This window comes from Passer domesticus, chromosome 5, assembly GCF_036417665.1.
Source record: "Passer domesticus isolate bPasDom1 chromosome 5, bPasDom1.hap1, whole genome shotgun sequence".
Lineage (NCBI taxonomy): Eukaryota > Metazoa > Chordata > Aves > Passeriformes > Passeridae > Passer > Passer domesticus.
In genome coordinates, this window is record NC_087478.1 from 30,360,473 (window position 1) to 30,376,806 (window position 16,334).

Genomic DNA, 16,334 nt, shown 5'->3' on the forward strand with positions numbered 1-16,334 from the left:
AAAATATTCATTTATACAGAAATGGAGACTTTCACAGGAAGAGGGGCCCAAATAAATAGAAAATAATTTTTTAATGACATGTTATTCCTACATTTTTAAACTTCTCATCTGGGAGCTGTGCTAGTCTCTTTTTCACTGTTGATGAGTAAACCAACAGAATCACTTGATCAGCATTAAGTTCCACAGGGAACCAATGCTATAAAGGCTGTAAGAAAATAACCTGTAAATTGTTATGAGTTTTGAAACAGGAGGAATATTTTGGTCACCTCTGGGGAGCAGAAAGTGGACTCTCCATTAAAAAAAAAAAAAAGGACCACAAATTCATTACTTCCCTTTCAATGAAAATAAAACCTGGCTTACTTTTGAAGACTACTCACTTCTCACTTCCAAAATTGCTTTCTTACAAAAAAGTAATGCAATTCAGCTTCTGGTTTACTAATGTGGGCTATTGGTTTGGGCTTGTCTTTCCATCTTTTCCTGAATGCACACTGTAGCTCCTGTCACCAAAATATTATCTATATTAGAAGCAATGATTCACAGTTATAATTTTAAATATTCCTCCTCTGGTATAACTCCCCCACAAAACATTACTTACTTACTGAAATCATGTGTAAGTAGGCCTCCTACACGCTGAAGTAATTTCATATGACCCATGTGCATTTAATAGCATTCAGGGTACATGACAGAAAGCAGGCTTTCTGGAGTTTTAGAAATCCATCCTACACCAAGGAAATAAATAAAAGGGAAGCCTCTAAAGTTAGACAGTTCTGTACAATAAGGGTTAGGCATCTCTTACTTTTCTTTGAAAAAACAATTCCTGTATGGCAACCAAACCTCCTAGTAATCAAAACACTGCTTTAATGTCCTTCATGTTACGCCAGAAAGTCACCAGATGTGAGCTGTTCTGGAGCGGGTAAATAATGCAGTATTTTGAAATCCCATTGAGCTAGAAAGGCTCTCCATAGCTACGTTTTCCTTTTTATAGGAAGATGGGACCACTCCCAGGATTTCTGCTGACTGCAATACTACAGAGCAGTCATCAGAAATACCATTTCCTTCATATTTTAGCACCATATACTATCTATCTAGATCAGTGTAATACCATGGCCCACTCAACTGGTTTAAGGAAAGGTTCTTTGATATACTCTGGGCACTGCATGGGAGAAGCAACAAAATTCTCAGGAAGTTCAATAACAAACTTTTATTTCCAAACTGTAGAACATTAAGGTAGAATAAGGTACTTAGCAAATTTTAAAACAATATCCAGAAAAATTAAGGAACTTCACAAACTTTAACTTAGCCATCTTTAACTTACTCAGATAAAACAAGGCACTTATGAAAGGTATGGAGCAGTGGCCATCCCACCTATGCAGATCTTGCTGCTTTCCCTGACCCACTTCCCACCTAATTCCTTTGAGCCAGCCAACAAATCATCCAGTCTTCTACAACTGCTTTTAATCTAATTTTTGTGCAGCAACAAATATCCAGTTTTTACAAAGGTACAAAAAAATATTTATGTATTAGTTACAAAGATTTTCTACCAAGCAGAACATGATTGCTGCAGTAATTGTGTGAAATCAGAAAGGTAAATACTTATAATAAGAATTTTCCTCAGCTGTTTTTAACCATATATTTATAACTTCGTCCACCTTCTTACTAAGTGGCCTATGGCAAGGGAACAATCAGCAAAAGATAGGACTTTACACCATCTGAAATAAGATAATGGTTTTAATATTGGCAATATTTGAGGCCCAAAAACAATGTAAATCATGAGAAACAGAGATGGTAGACAAATTTGCTCTCCAAACATGATCTTGCTACTTATATAATGAAAATGTTAGCCCCAGAAACCCAAATAATCAAAAATAGCATAGACAGGTTTATCTTCCCACAAGCATTCTATTATTCATGCAATAGGTTAAAAATTATTTTGCATGAATGATCTATTTTAAATTATGAAAATTGCCTTCAATAATCTCTTCTTATAAAATTTAAAGCAAAGAAACCATAGCAGAAAAGAAAGCAGTTAATCTATTTTTAAAGGAGAATTGGGGAAGAACAATAGATGTTAACTATACCTGCTGACAAAATAACCCAAAGTGGGGATTATCCTGGAGAAGGGCAAACCTAAGTGCCCAAGACTTACAAGACACTAATGAAGATCAAATATTTAATATTCTGCTCATAACTTACAATAAAATGAATGAACAAAAAAAAAAAATCCAATTTGTAAGAGTCGGAACACTTTGTGTCATTCTCAAAGCTGAAGAGTTTTATATGTGGATCTGTAGCTCACTAATTTTGCAGTACTTCATAGTATAAGCCTTCAGTGTAGACAATATTTTATACAGACTTACCTACAGTATCATTGACTCACTAAATTGTAAAATAAACAAAACCAATTTTCTATATAAATGATATGGACATAATACCTTAGTATTATAAATAATAGTAATATTGTACAAGAAGAGAATATATAAAGATGTATGGATGATAAATGCTGATGATATACATGGAGAATCTTCTAGATTAAAAAGAAATACCTTGATGCCTTTCTTTTCTCATAAAATCCTGTTTACCTAATTAGCAGGTTGAATTATTCCCTAAACTGTGATATTACTTGGTCACACTAGCTGCAGGTTGCAAACAAATTGTAAGTTGCACATCTCCTGAATTTCAAAGCCAATAGCTGAGAAAATTGTGACAGCTGCTTAATTTTGTTGTCCATTCTCAATTACATTGTGCATAACTGAAAGAGGGTTGCTGATTTGAATCAACTATCTCTACTTTCCAGGTTTCCAAAGGGAAAAAAATGGGTCTAGCTAATGCGGGAAAATATTTGTTTTGAGCAGCAATTTTAAGATACTCCTTTATAATTGTGAAATTAAAAACAAATGTCAGTCAAGCCTGTTATTTCTTATAAAATAATGCATGGTAACCAGTTTTGAGCAGAAAAATCTTATCAGCATGTTTAATCTTTGTCTCATTTTAAAGATGGCTAAACTGGAAATTTTAATGAGTCTTTTCCCCTTTCATTGAGGCAAAATCTCACTGGCTTCACTGGCCATCTTCTGTATTTTCCTTATTCCTCATTTGTGAAACTGATAAAGTGAAGAATTTGTCTGAGTTGGAAATAAATGTGCCTGATCAGGATTAAATGTAATTTATAGCCAAGAGCAAATTGAAAATTAATCACTTCTAGTTTTGCCATTACAAAATTTATCAACTGTGATATATACTTAGTGTATTATCATTATTTTGGGGTTTTTTTTAAATTTTAATTTAATTATTTTCTCAGTATTATGCTCTTGTTTGGTCTACTCAAACAAATTTATACAAATTTATCTTTGTTTCTAATTTCTTACACTGTCTTAACAGTTACAGCTAGATAAAATCAAAACAAACTGGACTTTGTTAATAATAATATTTATGAGGGTTTCAGAAATGGAATTGTATGTCTCTGTTAATAAAAGCTGAAACTGCACATAAACATCCACAGAAACATCTGTTTTGCCCAGAGCATAACATAATAGATGACTTGGGTCGTCCAAGTCTGAATACCAAAATATGTAGTAAAAATATTGCTGGAGGAATGTACTGTTGTACAAATGCAGCATCCTGTTGCTTATTTGTTTTCATTCAAGTGTTAATGGAAAAAAGAGTAAAAGGATTGAGATAGTGCAATGTATTTTAAGACTTCAATATGTGCATTTGCAGCCAAATCAGCTTATCTTTTAGCAGTACATTTCTACCTTAAATCAAAATCACAGATGTTATAGAGAGTAGCACTTGCAATTCTGGGTTCAAAATAATGGACATCACACAGATAAGTACAACTTAGTTATTAAAGTATCTAGCTTGATTAACATATTTCAAGGCTGGATACCAATGAATAAAAATACCATCAGAGGAGGCATTAATATCAACTGCTATTGGGTATGCTTTACAAATCAATGTTAGATTTAATATTTGAATAATTTGGAAGGTGTTTTTTTACTCTCTTCTAACCTACTAATATATATTCCTAATTTATGAGGACTTTATCATAGCCTAACATCTCCTCCACAGTTAAGTTACAGAACGGCTAATGAAAACCTCTTAATAAAAATCTTTTTGGCTAAAAAAGATAGACACAATGAAAGTAAGAGCAGAATAAGATGTTATTCACAATTCCCATGCTGTTAAAATTTTCCTGAGATGCTATTTACACACTACATATTTTTAGACTAATGGCCACTCAGTAGATTGTTATATATTCATATATATTTGTATAATTCATACAAAAGCCGCTACATCAGCAAATATACTTTCATGGGAGACATCAGTGAAGTACTGGGCACTTTCAAAATATTACCTACAGTTTAGTTGCCTGTACTTAAGGTACATGCTTCTGCATGAATAAGCCAAATTCTCAATTATTTTCAGTTATGAAACTGACCATCTACTTAAACATAAAAGAGCCTTTTTCTGGCTTCTGGAAATAAAGAGAATTTCTGTATTTTATTCCAGAAGATTATTATGGTTAAAAGGAATGGAAATTTAAATTTTATTCCAGGAATCTATTCATTAATAACCATCCAAGCAACATTAATCTTACCTAATAATGATGACGGGATAGAAGAAAACACTGTACACATTTTCAAATTACTTCACTTTTATCTGATATCTAGAATGCTAATCAGTCATATTATGGCCACCATTATCAGTTGTATACAGAAATTTTTTTGTATACTCTCATACCTATTTCAAACTATTTAATGTATTTATTCTGCTCCATGATTGAATGGTCTGTGGGAAAAAAAACCAAAAACTATTTGAGGAGTCAAACCCTGAAATATATTGTATTGCAAACAATTCATTAATCTCTCACTGATTTTTTTGTATTTTATTGTATTAATATAACACAATTAAGCTGCCCTATGTATAGAACTACAACAGGCATTTAAGAAAATGTTGTTCCTGACCCAAGGAGATTATATTTTAGCAGGACTTACCTGTAGTATTTGTTTGTGAAGGAAGAATGTAAAAGGACAAGCTCACTTTCCTCTCTGATTATTTTTCACCTTTTTCTGAAGTACTGGATTTAGAAGATGAGCATAATGACTATTACAAGACCATTAGCAGCTAATCAGGTCTTATTAATATATTCAGTTATATTCCAATATTGTGTAACCCCCCCTTGATGCAATTTTTACACCTTAGGTCTGGTATTTTTTTTTCTTTCAGGGTGGAGCAGATTTTTCTAGTAGGCCACCAATGTGTCTTCTGTGGTTGCACATTTTTTAAAATAAGTTAATTAAGCCCCTCATTGCTGTTAGAGAGCATGGTGCTTTCTGTAGATGCAGATATTCAGGAGCTGCTGTTGTCTTGTCCCTGCTCTGGTTGTTTCTCCTGTTATCTGAAGCACCTGCTAGTTCACATTTAGAAATGTATTCTTGCTTAGCTGTTAGTTTGGCAACATTCCTGCTCACAAGGTTGTATGCTGGTGTGAAGAGGGAGTAAATACCATGGCTGAAAATAGCCTCTGAGGATTGACTTTCAAGCAAATGAAACTGATACACTAAATTCTCAGATGATGACAGTGAGTTAATGGAGTCTAGCTTTCAGTGTCATAAGTGCTATTTGAACAATATAGGAAGATTGAATAAATGACCATTTAATTTATGGTTTAAGTAAGAATTAAAAGGTTTTTTGAATGTATAAATTATGAATGTACAAATTATGCCATGATTTCTTCTTCCTTCAGTGATGCACACAAGCACTCTTTTCAGTCACAGAGCAATGATTCACCACTCAAACAGCAGGAGATAGCTGACAGCAGGAGATGGCTGACAGAAACTGTAACTTTTTTTCTGTCTGTGTGATCTGGTGAAGAAAAACAACAATCTTGTAATTGTTTACCTCAGATAAGCTCTTCATCTCTTGGTTATGACGCTGCCAGAGGAAAAGCAAGATCTGGAAAAGAGGACAAGAAATTGTACATCGTAATACATTTCCTGAAGAGATTCTGAAACAAAGATGAAGGCGATTAAGCCAGGTCTAATTGTGGCATTTGTGAAAAGCTTAAAGTATCTCAGTGATTTCAATTAATGTGATTTTCCGTGTACCTACCTTGTTAAGAAGCTGGAGAAGGTCTTTCACCACACAATGTTTCCATATTGCAATGGGGATTTTATCCATAATTCCATTCTTCCCTTATGTTTTACAGTAGTTGAGACAAAGAATCAGAGAAAAGCAAATATTTGCTAATAAGGCATCACAAAATGTAACAGCCACATATTTTCAGTCTTCCTAATTACGTACCAGGTTAAGTTTTGTTTTGCTTTAATGGGTTCAGAAGAATCAGAAATGAAGCTTCATTTGAATATTATTTTCTCTGACTTTACTGATGATTTGGAGTCACAAAAAAGCAACGTATTTTTGTCTCATCTTTGAGCAGCTATATCACAGGTGAATAATTTGTTGGCCTGCTGGTGCAACTCTGTCATGAACAATTTAGAGTGTAATGTTGTCTTTCCACTAATGCACCCAGCATTTCTGTAATGGTGTACTGTTATCCTCCTGCAAATTTAGATACGGAAAAAAGGAATAACTTTAATTATGTTATAGAATATTCACCATGATAACATTGATTACAGGGTTACTTTTTGTTTTGCAAAAGATATATCTGTTTTCAGATATTACAGAATTAAGCAAAATTATTTAATTACCATAAAATAATGCAAATAAATTTCCCTAGGTTTGTGCGGCAATAAGTACAAATTTTAGCAGGAGGAGATGGTTGCACATCTGAGTTAAGGTTTCCAGTAATATTTATTATTCATTGACCAAGTTTTTACATAATGTAAAGCTCATATTACAAATCAAACTTATTTTTGAAGTACTACTTTTCAGTTTATAATGAAAACGCAATTCATTCGTTTACAGTTATATTTAAAACCTTAGAAAACCCCAAATATTTTTCTCTTGGAAATACTGATCTTGTCAAAGAAATACTATTTTAAGAAACACATCAATGGAATGCTAATATGGAATGAGAAGTTTCCCTGGTGGTAATAGGCAAAATCTAATGCATTTTTAAACAATATAAAGAGTGAATAGTATAAAAAACCAGGTAACTCTTTAACAGAAAGCCTACTGTCTTTACAGATGATCAGAGACCTTCCAAAAAGCCTAAACTGAATCTGGACTGAAAACTTAAAATCCAAATACATTTGGTAAAATTTGGGAAGGCATTCACTACAGAATAATTAGCAGAATAGCCACTCCAAATAAGAAAAAACCCCAAGCAATCTCAAGCAAAATCAAACCAAACATTCCAAACATTTTCAGAAATGCATACAAAGTCTAGAATACATATATACTGGACAATTTAGAATATCTAAATGCTATACACACTGGGATTAGGGGTTGAATAGAAAAACAAACAAAAACATATACAGCTTATTGTTACTGTTTAATTAACATGGAATTTTCTTAAAACCAGTTAAAAAAATTATTAGAGACCTCTGGATGTGATAGGCAGCTGCTAACTACCACCAGAATAATTAATGAATGAAATCTAAAAATATTATTTTAACTGCAAAAGTATTCTCTGACAAAAAACTGTTTTACTAATATACCAAAATGAAAAGGCAACCACATTCAGAATGATAAAAGCATTTTAATACATATTCTTATTGACTCCATAGCAAACATCCTTATGAACTGCTTTACTTTTAAAGTTATATTTAATTATATAAAAATTAATTTTATTTAAGTGTGGCATACTGTCATTCAGAAAAGGTGGCTGTCAAAGTGGTACTTTTTAACTAACTATTTCAAAGTCTTTATTCTTTATAATGAAAAGAGAATTTCTTACTACTGGGAGTGGGGGAAATTAATACTCTTTATTTGTAGGGTTTTTCAAGGAAAATATCCGCTCTGGTTTTCCCTGGTTACACAACACATCAGACAGATAGGTTGTGAGAGAGAATATATAGAGCTGTTATAATATCTTGTCTGTGGGATTTGTTGTTACTTCATTAATAAATATTTCCTTTTTCCAAAGTGATAAATAAATAAAGGTAAAATGCAGTTTGAAACACGCAGTGAAAAGAACGTTCTCCTCCTAGTTGTACACACAATTTTTGAGTAGTTGGTCTAGGGGATTTTTTCAACCTTTATTTTGTCATAAGCAGTTTGAGTGGTACAACTCCACTACAGAAAAGAAAGGCTGGTAGAGGTTCGGCATTCAGAGACCACAAGGGAGCACCCAACTGCGACATTGAAATTGGGCATGCTCAAACCATGTCTTAAAGACACAGCTGTGTTTAAGTCCATGCAAACCTCACATATCTTTTTTTTTAAGACTTATACCCATGTTTCTATAAAGAAGATAAACTGAATTCTTAAGCATAAGTATGTTAAGTCCTCTATAGTTGGTTAAATCCCCCCAGAGGGAAAAAGCAAACACGAAGAATATGGAAAATTTTAACTCCAGAGATCTTCCAGTCTTTGTGAGTTATAAAGGTGAAGAAGAGAAGGAAAAAATAGTTTCCCTGCCTTCTCAATTGGTTGTTGAAAAACAAGGAGAAATTACATTGTTGTCTTTTCCACAGCACCTCCTGGACAAACTAGGAAAGTTGGGAGGAAAGTCGGGATTCTGTTGATGCTTGAAAAGGCTTTTGGTAGGTGCAGTAATTCCAGAGGGCAGTTGTTGGCTGATCTACCATTGTTCACAGAACTGTAAAGCAGCAGCATTCTTGGCACTGGCTATGTTAGTAAAACAGACCCTTGATGTAGCAACAGTGAATATTGCATGAGGTTGATTATTAATGGATCTTTTCAGTTTACATTGGCACAGAACTGGGACAGAACTCACATAGTTCAGCTAGGTATTAACTCATATTTCTTATATCACTTGTCCAACTAGTCAGATTCATTTGAAAGCCAGAAATTTGAATTTCTGCTTGTATTTTATAAAGCTTCATGTTTTGAGCTAACACATGACAAACAGTCTTACATATTTGAATTATTGCAGATTAAATGTACATATTTTGTTTTTCAGTATATTTTTCTATCTGAAGAAAGAAAAAAAATTATGAGAGATTAACCTTTTCAGAAGATGCACTCTAGAGTCCATACTGATGTATAAATATGGAAAAAGATATCTTGAATTGGTATTTTCATCATGTTCAGGGATTAAACTGCGTATATAATATTATGCTGCAATGGGAAAGATTCTGATAATCCCATTTCTTTTCATGTTTAATTTTATCTTTTTTTAAGAGAAGAAAGAAGTAGTGAAATATTTTTAACTACAATAATCAAAATAAACTGCAGTTAATTTATTTTTGCATCAGGAATGATAAAATATTTGAGAGTCCTTATTGGCCTAGATTCAATAAAAAGGTCGAGCTGGGTTTGGACATTAGCCTACTGCCTTAGTTCCTGCAGTACTCCAGGAACTTTCATTAAAAAATAGGAATGTATTTTTAAATCACGTTTGTCTGAAGAGGCAATTGATCCCAGGCTGTAAGAATCTCTTCCTGCAGCACAGAAACACTGAGAAAAAATGCAAAGACTTAGCAGCCTTCTTCCTAAGTCATGAGGAAATTGAAGGGGATATACTCCTTTTGAACAGGAAAGAGTTCATTTTCTTCATAGCAATTGTACAGAGATGGCTAAGCACTAGCCCTCTGATGGAAAGCAGTGAATGAATTCCTTATTTTGCTCATATGTGGGGTTTTTTTTGTTGTTTTTTTTTTTTTTTTTTTTTTTTTTTGCTTTGCCTATATAACTGGTTTATCTCAACTCATGAGTTTTCTCACTTCCCTTTCAATTCTCAACACAACCATATGATGAGAAGTGAGCAAGCACTTTTGTGGGGCTTAGCTGTTACTGGAGTTAAGCCGCAAAAGAGGCAAAGTGAGTAACTTGCTTGACATGCCTGGATGCCTTAGTATCATTACCTAACTCTAAGCATTTGAGAATTTTCAGAAAAAAACATGAAGGTGGCTTTCTGACTGAATCTCCAGCAGAAATTATAGCTGTTTGAAAATAAAGGCATTAAAAGTAACCTAATTCACATTTCTCTCTACCAGATTTCATTCTGCATAAAAGAAGTTGAAGTTAAAAAGTATCTTTTTCTAGTAAAAAAATAGATAGTACTGAGAGGAATGTAGCTAAGACTTGCCACCTTATGCATTTTGGTGCCATCATCTTGGGTTGTACCATCTCTTGGGATGAGAAGGTGCAGCTGACTCCAACTCCTCTCCTTTCTCATATATCACTGCCTCTCCTCAAGTACTTACAAACAGTTTGTTTCTGTCAAAATAACCCATTATCTATTATATCCGTTATATATCTATTCCTGTTATCACACAGTCTTGGCAAAGCCCTCTCCAACGACAGCTAATAACTTGGTTTGAAAACAAGCATCTTTGTCTGCTACACAGAACCCTCCATTTTCCCTCTCCATCACTGTTAGAAACTTTTTCAAAGGCAGCCCTGAAGTGTAAATGTTCTTTGTGAACATTAAAATGTCATTTCAGTGCTTGTCTGGGTATTATTGATTTCATCTAACAAGTAGGTGAAAGTCTCCAGGGACCAGTGCTGTGTAATTGCTGCTGTGACACAGCCAGCTAACACTACTCTGGCCAGAAGCTTTTTGATCATAATCAATACTGAGTTTGCTTCTTTCACGCTTAAATTTCCTTCAATAAAATATGGTCATGGATGACATCAAACTGGCAGGTTATATTATTTCCACTTTGACAGTCAGACCCTTATATCACCTCATTATGAAGTTTGAACTCTGAAGTGATGTGTGCCTGTTTTCCTTTATATCAGTCAATATTTTTTTTCATTCAGTACGACGCATGTTGCCTGATTTCCTAAATTAATTTAATTTTCAATTTCAGTAAATTCCTTAGGTTTCCATTTCTTGTTTAGAAACAATGGGAGAAAGCAGTAAAACAGTAAAAAACAGTGAGAGTTTGACATCTTTTCACAATAAGTATCAAATTAAGGACCATTTCATTTCTACTACAGCGAGTGGTAATGGAAATTAAATACAGATACATATTCAGCGAAGTGGTGTAGTAAGAGGGTGCTCATGAAATAGCCATATGTCCTTAGAAATAAAAGAGGGAAGAAAATGAGGTGTCCAAACATTTTTCCATGACAGAGATTGGACCAAATTTGTGTGAGATAAATTAAATCTCAGTAAATATCTGATAAAATTTTCTCAGTAAATATCTGATAAAATGTTTGTATTTATTAAAAAAATCTTCTTTTCACATTATGTCACCTGAGTCAAACTTGAAATTCAGGAAAACACACTTGTTTGCAGGCATGCTTTTAGAAGGAAGATTGTGTCCCTTAAAAAAATAGTGAAATGAGCCCATAGCATCTTGCCTTTACACTATCCATCAAAAAGACAGACTGAAAAACAACAGTTTTCAATGGATGAAGCAAATTCTAAGTTTTTTATCTAAAGTGCTCACGACAGATTGGATGATGGACCTTTGTCTCTGGATTTGGCCTGGATGTATCTAATGTTGAATCCTAAAGTTAGGATTAATTTTGACTCACACTCAACCCTCACTGGAGTCAGTGGAGAATGATGAAAGTATATGTTGCTCCAGATATCCATGCCTTTTGGCTGCCTTGACTGCTGAAGGAGCCTACCTTGACATTTACTTACCCTATTTCAGACACGAATGGGTGAACTTAGGCTTTTACATTGCACCAAATGCAAATTTGACAGTGGTGGGGAGGCATGGTGTCTGTATATCAGCTTTGAAAGGGTTATCTAAGGTAAAAAAACTAAAAGTATCAATTAACTACTTCCTTCACTACAGCTTTTTTCTAGAGCTAAAGACCATGGAGAAGATTCAAAACCCTCCATATGGCCTGATCTTCCAGGCTACTTCATAGACATGGAAAACAACATGCAAAAGATAGGTGCATGTTACAGTGTCAAATTTAGAAAAACAAAAATGTTCCTTCCTGCTGCATTACAACACTGCATGTAGTGCACTATCTTCTCACTATCAAAGTGAGAAGAAAATTAGGTAACTTCTTTTTTAGCTTCTCTTTGACACATACTGATAAGCTTACAAATCACCTTTTTCTGTCTTGATTTTTACTTAGGGATAATTAGGTATTCTTATTGCACATTTTATTACATGGTTGCCAAAGAATTAACACTTCTAAAACTAGAAAAAGCGTCAATTCTTACAAGGAGAATTACAATTATTTAAGGTTTGATAAACATCCTTTTAAAATAGTACACCTTTTGTCAGCAACGTGAGGATCTGAACAATAGACCCTTATTTTCAAGTATGGAATTTCAGTTTTTATCCTTCTCTGTGTTTTATCACCAAAAGTCTGGCAAGATGCTGGGTTTGTGTAAGACTTCGGAAGAAGACAATGGGGGGTACCTAATAATCTAATGTCACTCTTAATGCTGAACTTCTTTAATAGGTGATGGACATTCCTGCAAACAGAGCATCCTATATATGACACACTTATTTCTGTTTAAAAAGAACACACAATGAGAAAAGGGAATTTGGATAATTTCTTTGACAAATTCCAAGAGTCTGACACAATTATGCATGTACTTCTTTTATGTATAAAATAATGAAATTACAATTTTAGCGCATCAAGGTTGCAACATTACAGATCCCAATAGCACTTTGCTGTATCACAGAATCGTAGAATACGCTGAGTTGGAAGAAACCCACAAGAATCATCAAGTCCAAACCCTGGTTCTGCAGGGGCCATCTCCTAGAGTCACACCATGTACCCAGGGTGTTGTCCAAATGCTTCTTGAACTCTGTCAGGCTTGGTATTGTAACCACATCCCTAGGGAGCCTGTGCTCAATCCCCATATGTGCATGAGAATATGATACTGCTGAAAGTAATTTCTAATATTTAAAATTCCATAAGCATCCACAGTGCTTAGAAGGGCCTGGTTGCAATTCTTTTCTTTGAATGAGTTCTATCTTGGCATTTCTTTGTTGAGTATCAGTTAGTGGGAGAAATAAGTGTATTGTCTCCTCTTCCCAAAAGCTCTGGGGAAAGCAACTCAGAAACTTCAAACTATGTACTGCATTCTTCCAAACTAATCGGTTCAGCAATGCAATGTTGCTCATAATTGAGTACTATTTAGTGCATTAATTCCATTGGGGATTGCTGATAATTATACCCCAGTATGATTTCCTCAAAGATATCGTACAAACCCTTGATAAACAGCTGAGGAGAAAAATCAGGGGATTAAGTGTAATTATAGCAAACTGGTTTACTATTAAAATAATTGAATAAAAATTAATTGGATTATGTGTGATCTTCAACAGCTCCTAGAATTTAAACTTTAATTAAATTATCATATTTCTCATTCAGAAATGGAGGGGTTGAATATTAGCTGTTTTGACACTACCAAAACAGTAGTAAAGAAATACAAAATATTTCTGCTGTATGTAGTGCTCACCATTACTGTTTTACAGAAGCATAGGCCCACTATGGCAATACTGAACTTCTCATTCTTCACTTACATTCTTTTAAACTATTGCTTCCTGACGGAAAAATTCATGATAACTGGCAAAAGATTTCTTCTTGTTAAGCAATTAACAATATAACATCCAGTAAGAACAACCTGTTTACCTAATTTTCTCTGAAAGTTTTTCAAATGAAAATATGTGTTATTTCTTAGTAGAAATTACATTGTGTTGGACCATGTAGAAAAAAAAATAAATCTGGTTGCTTTTCTATATTATTAGACTTTGAATATTCTATTATTTTTAAATGTACCATTAATAAAATGTATATATTTGCAGTTCATTTTCCTCAATTAAGTTTTTTTTGAGGAAAGAAAAAACACTTTTTTAATGTTAAAATTACATGGAGGCCAGAAGATAAATACTTCATTTAAAAATGCTTTTAAACACAGCAAAAAACAATTGTTATTTGAGGTAAGATAAATTTTAAACAAAAATACATTTTCCCCTATATGCATTGTTATCCCCTATAGATTTATAATAAAAATAAGAATAACAGTAGGATTGTATGATTAGTTCAAACTAAATAACCCAACACAAGTGAACAAAAGTCTCCAAGAAAGATTTAACTTGAACATTTAGAGGAGTAAATAGTTTGTGCCTGTATCAAGTTGTCCGTATGTGTATGGGCACTGAGGGCTGCACACATCACGGTCGTTCTTTAGGGATTCGTTATACCTTTGTGCCATTCTTCATGGCTACCCCTAGATGCAGTGTGCATGCAGTGGGTCATTCTAAAAGGATCATAACTTCAGCAAATACTGTCTGCCTTTCATAAAGACAGGTTTTTTACATTATGGATGCCGTATAGTCTGATGTACAATCAATAAAGGCAAGGGTAAAAGGTAATATTGTGGATGACACTGTCTAGCACAATAAGACAGGGCCACTGAGATACTGTTGGAAAAAAAGAATAGAGGATATCACACATTCAAAGCATTGTTCAAAATATACGTGTTGTGACCTCTGTGTCTGTAAAAGTCTCTGATGATATAATGAACTGTCTAGGCTGAAGCAGTAAATAAAACTTGATGGAAGGTAAGACATAACTGGGAGTGGAGGCAATCAAGATTTTTGGATTAAAAATCTTTTCATTTTCTCTGCCATATTCTGAGCAGAAAATGCTGTGTGAGGGGGACTCCTGGTGTTTTAACTAGAAGTGAGGCCACTGAACCCAATGGCTTTCAACAGGAGTCAGGTGCCTACCACTGGGAAAAAAATTGTTATCTAAAAGAAAACCTACTATATTTAATGCACTCAGGCTCTTATTCCAAGCTCCTGTGAAGAGATAGCCAGTCCACCATGATTCTATCAACATTTCTATCACATCTATTAGGCAGTATTTAAAAAATAATTAAAAGTAAAATGCCACTTTAGGTTTTATAATGAATACAAATATTTAATTCACCTTATCATCAATTTGCCTTACTTGATCCATGTTTCTTCTTTTTATGTCTCTTTGGCAATTCCAGCACTGTAAGCCAAATATTCAGAACTCATCATCAGAACAATTGTCCACAGTAGTTGTCCTAAGCAAGAGGGGTAGGGCACACCCGGCATGTGTGCTGAGCTTCTTAAGCATGATGTGGTGTCCTAACAAGGTTAAACTGCGTAAACTTCTAGCCTGAATTATTCATACACTTAAATGCAATGAATAAAATATTTTACAGATTAAAGTCTGTGTGATCACTGTTAAGCTACTTCAGTATCATCTCCACACATCACTTCAAGTCCATCCGCCTCCTTCCAACACTTTGTTATCTGGCTCTTGATATCTGAGTGTTACTGACAGATAACACTGCAAGTGTGGAAGTGGAGGTACTCTATAACTTGAGAACTATCAAAACCTCCATGAAAATTAGGTCATCTAAAGTATAGTTGAGATAACAAACAGTGATTAAAATCAAGTAAGATGCTAATAATAAGAAACTGAGATGACCACATGCAATCAGTTCTGAGAAAAGGAGCAGTTAAACTGATTTAAGAATCAGACAAGTTTACTATATAGATATAAGATATGAGGTTTCTCATTGCATAGAAAGCTCGTTTTATAGGTGTAGATATGTCAAATTGAAGTAAAAACGGGGTTAATTTTCCTACATCATTTACCTGTAGTTTCTGGTCACATAATTGAGGGGAGGGTCAATTTGAGCACTTCCTCTAGAGTCAAATTTGTTTAGTATTTCTAATGTGGTCAATAAGATTTCAAAGTTTATGCCATACTCATGTAGAAATGCATGTAATGAGACTAATAAACTATCAAAAGCCCATGAAACAGAGCTTCTGAGAATGTCACAACAGTCCAACCAAGATATGATAAAAAAAAATGCATTAGCTTTTCAGAAGCATACTTGAAATAGAAGGTAAGACCCACTCAGGGTGTCTCAGAGACCAGAAGTGAAATGTATTACTTTGAAGATCAATTCAGGGATGAACCAAGAATAAAAACAACACACCTGGATAACATTAAATTCTTACAGGTGTTAGACATCATTCATCAAAGTAATTTCCAAACTTAGGTAGAGTTGTAAGCCTTCTAGAGACTCATGGAAGTACTACAGGTTTAACCGAGTTCAACCCTTGAAAATTCTATTTGTTGGCTGTATTTTGATGTTTATTAAACTAATCTTCAAATACCACCTCGTTTTATTAAAATTGTCATTAGAATCTGATGCAGGACATTTGATGTCTAACCAACAATGATGATCAAATTTAACTTTGAAACATTTCTTCACTATCCTCTAAAATATTCTGTCTATATACTTGGAAGCTCAAATCACACAGAAAGAT

General features: G+C 33.9%; 2 long non-coding RNA genes across 8 annotated transcripts in view; one reads left to right on the forward strand and one right to left on the reverse strand.

The window, feature by feature from the left end:
• LOC135301945 (uncharacterized) overlaps window positions 1-16,334 on the forward strand; it is a 77,397-nt gene that overhangs the window by 36,982 nt on the left and 24,081 nt on the right. The window lies entirely within an intron of this gene.
• On the reverse strand, window positions 4,919-8,713 carry LOC135301946 (uncharacterized). Of its 2 annotated transcripts, none has more exons than XR_010363678.1 (3): window positions 8,582-8,713; window positions 5,902-5,955; window positions 4,919-5,077 (listed from the first exon to the last, which is right to left on the reverse strand). It is a non-coding gene; the product is annotated as an uncharacterized LOC135301946 (long non-coding RNA). The 2 variants fall into 2 exon arrangements; XR_010363677.1 differs by having other exon boundaries at window positions 5,047-5,103.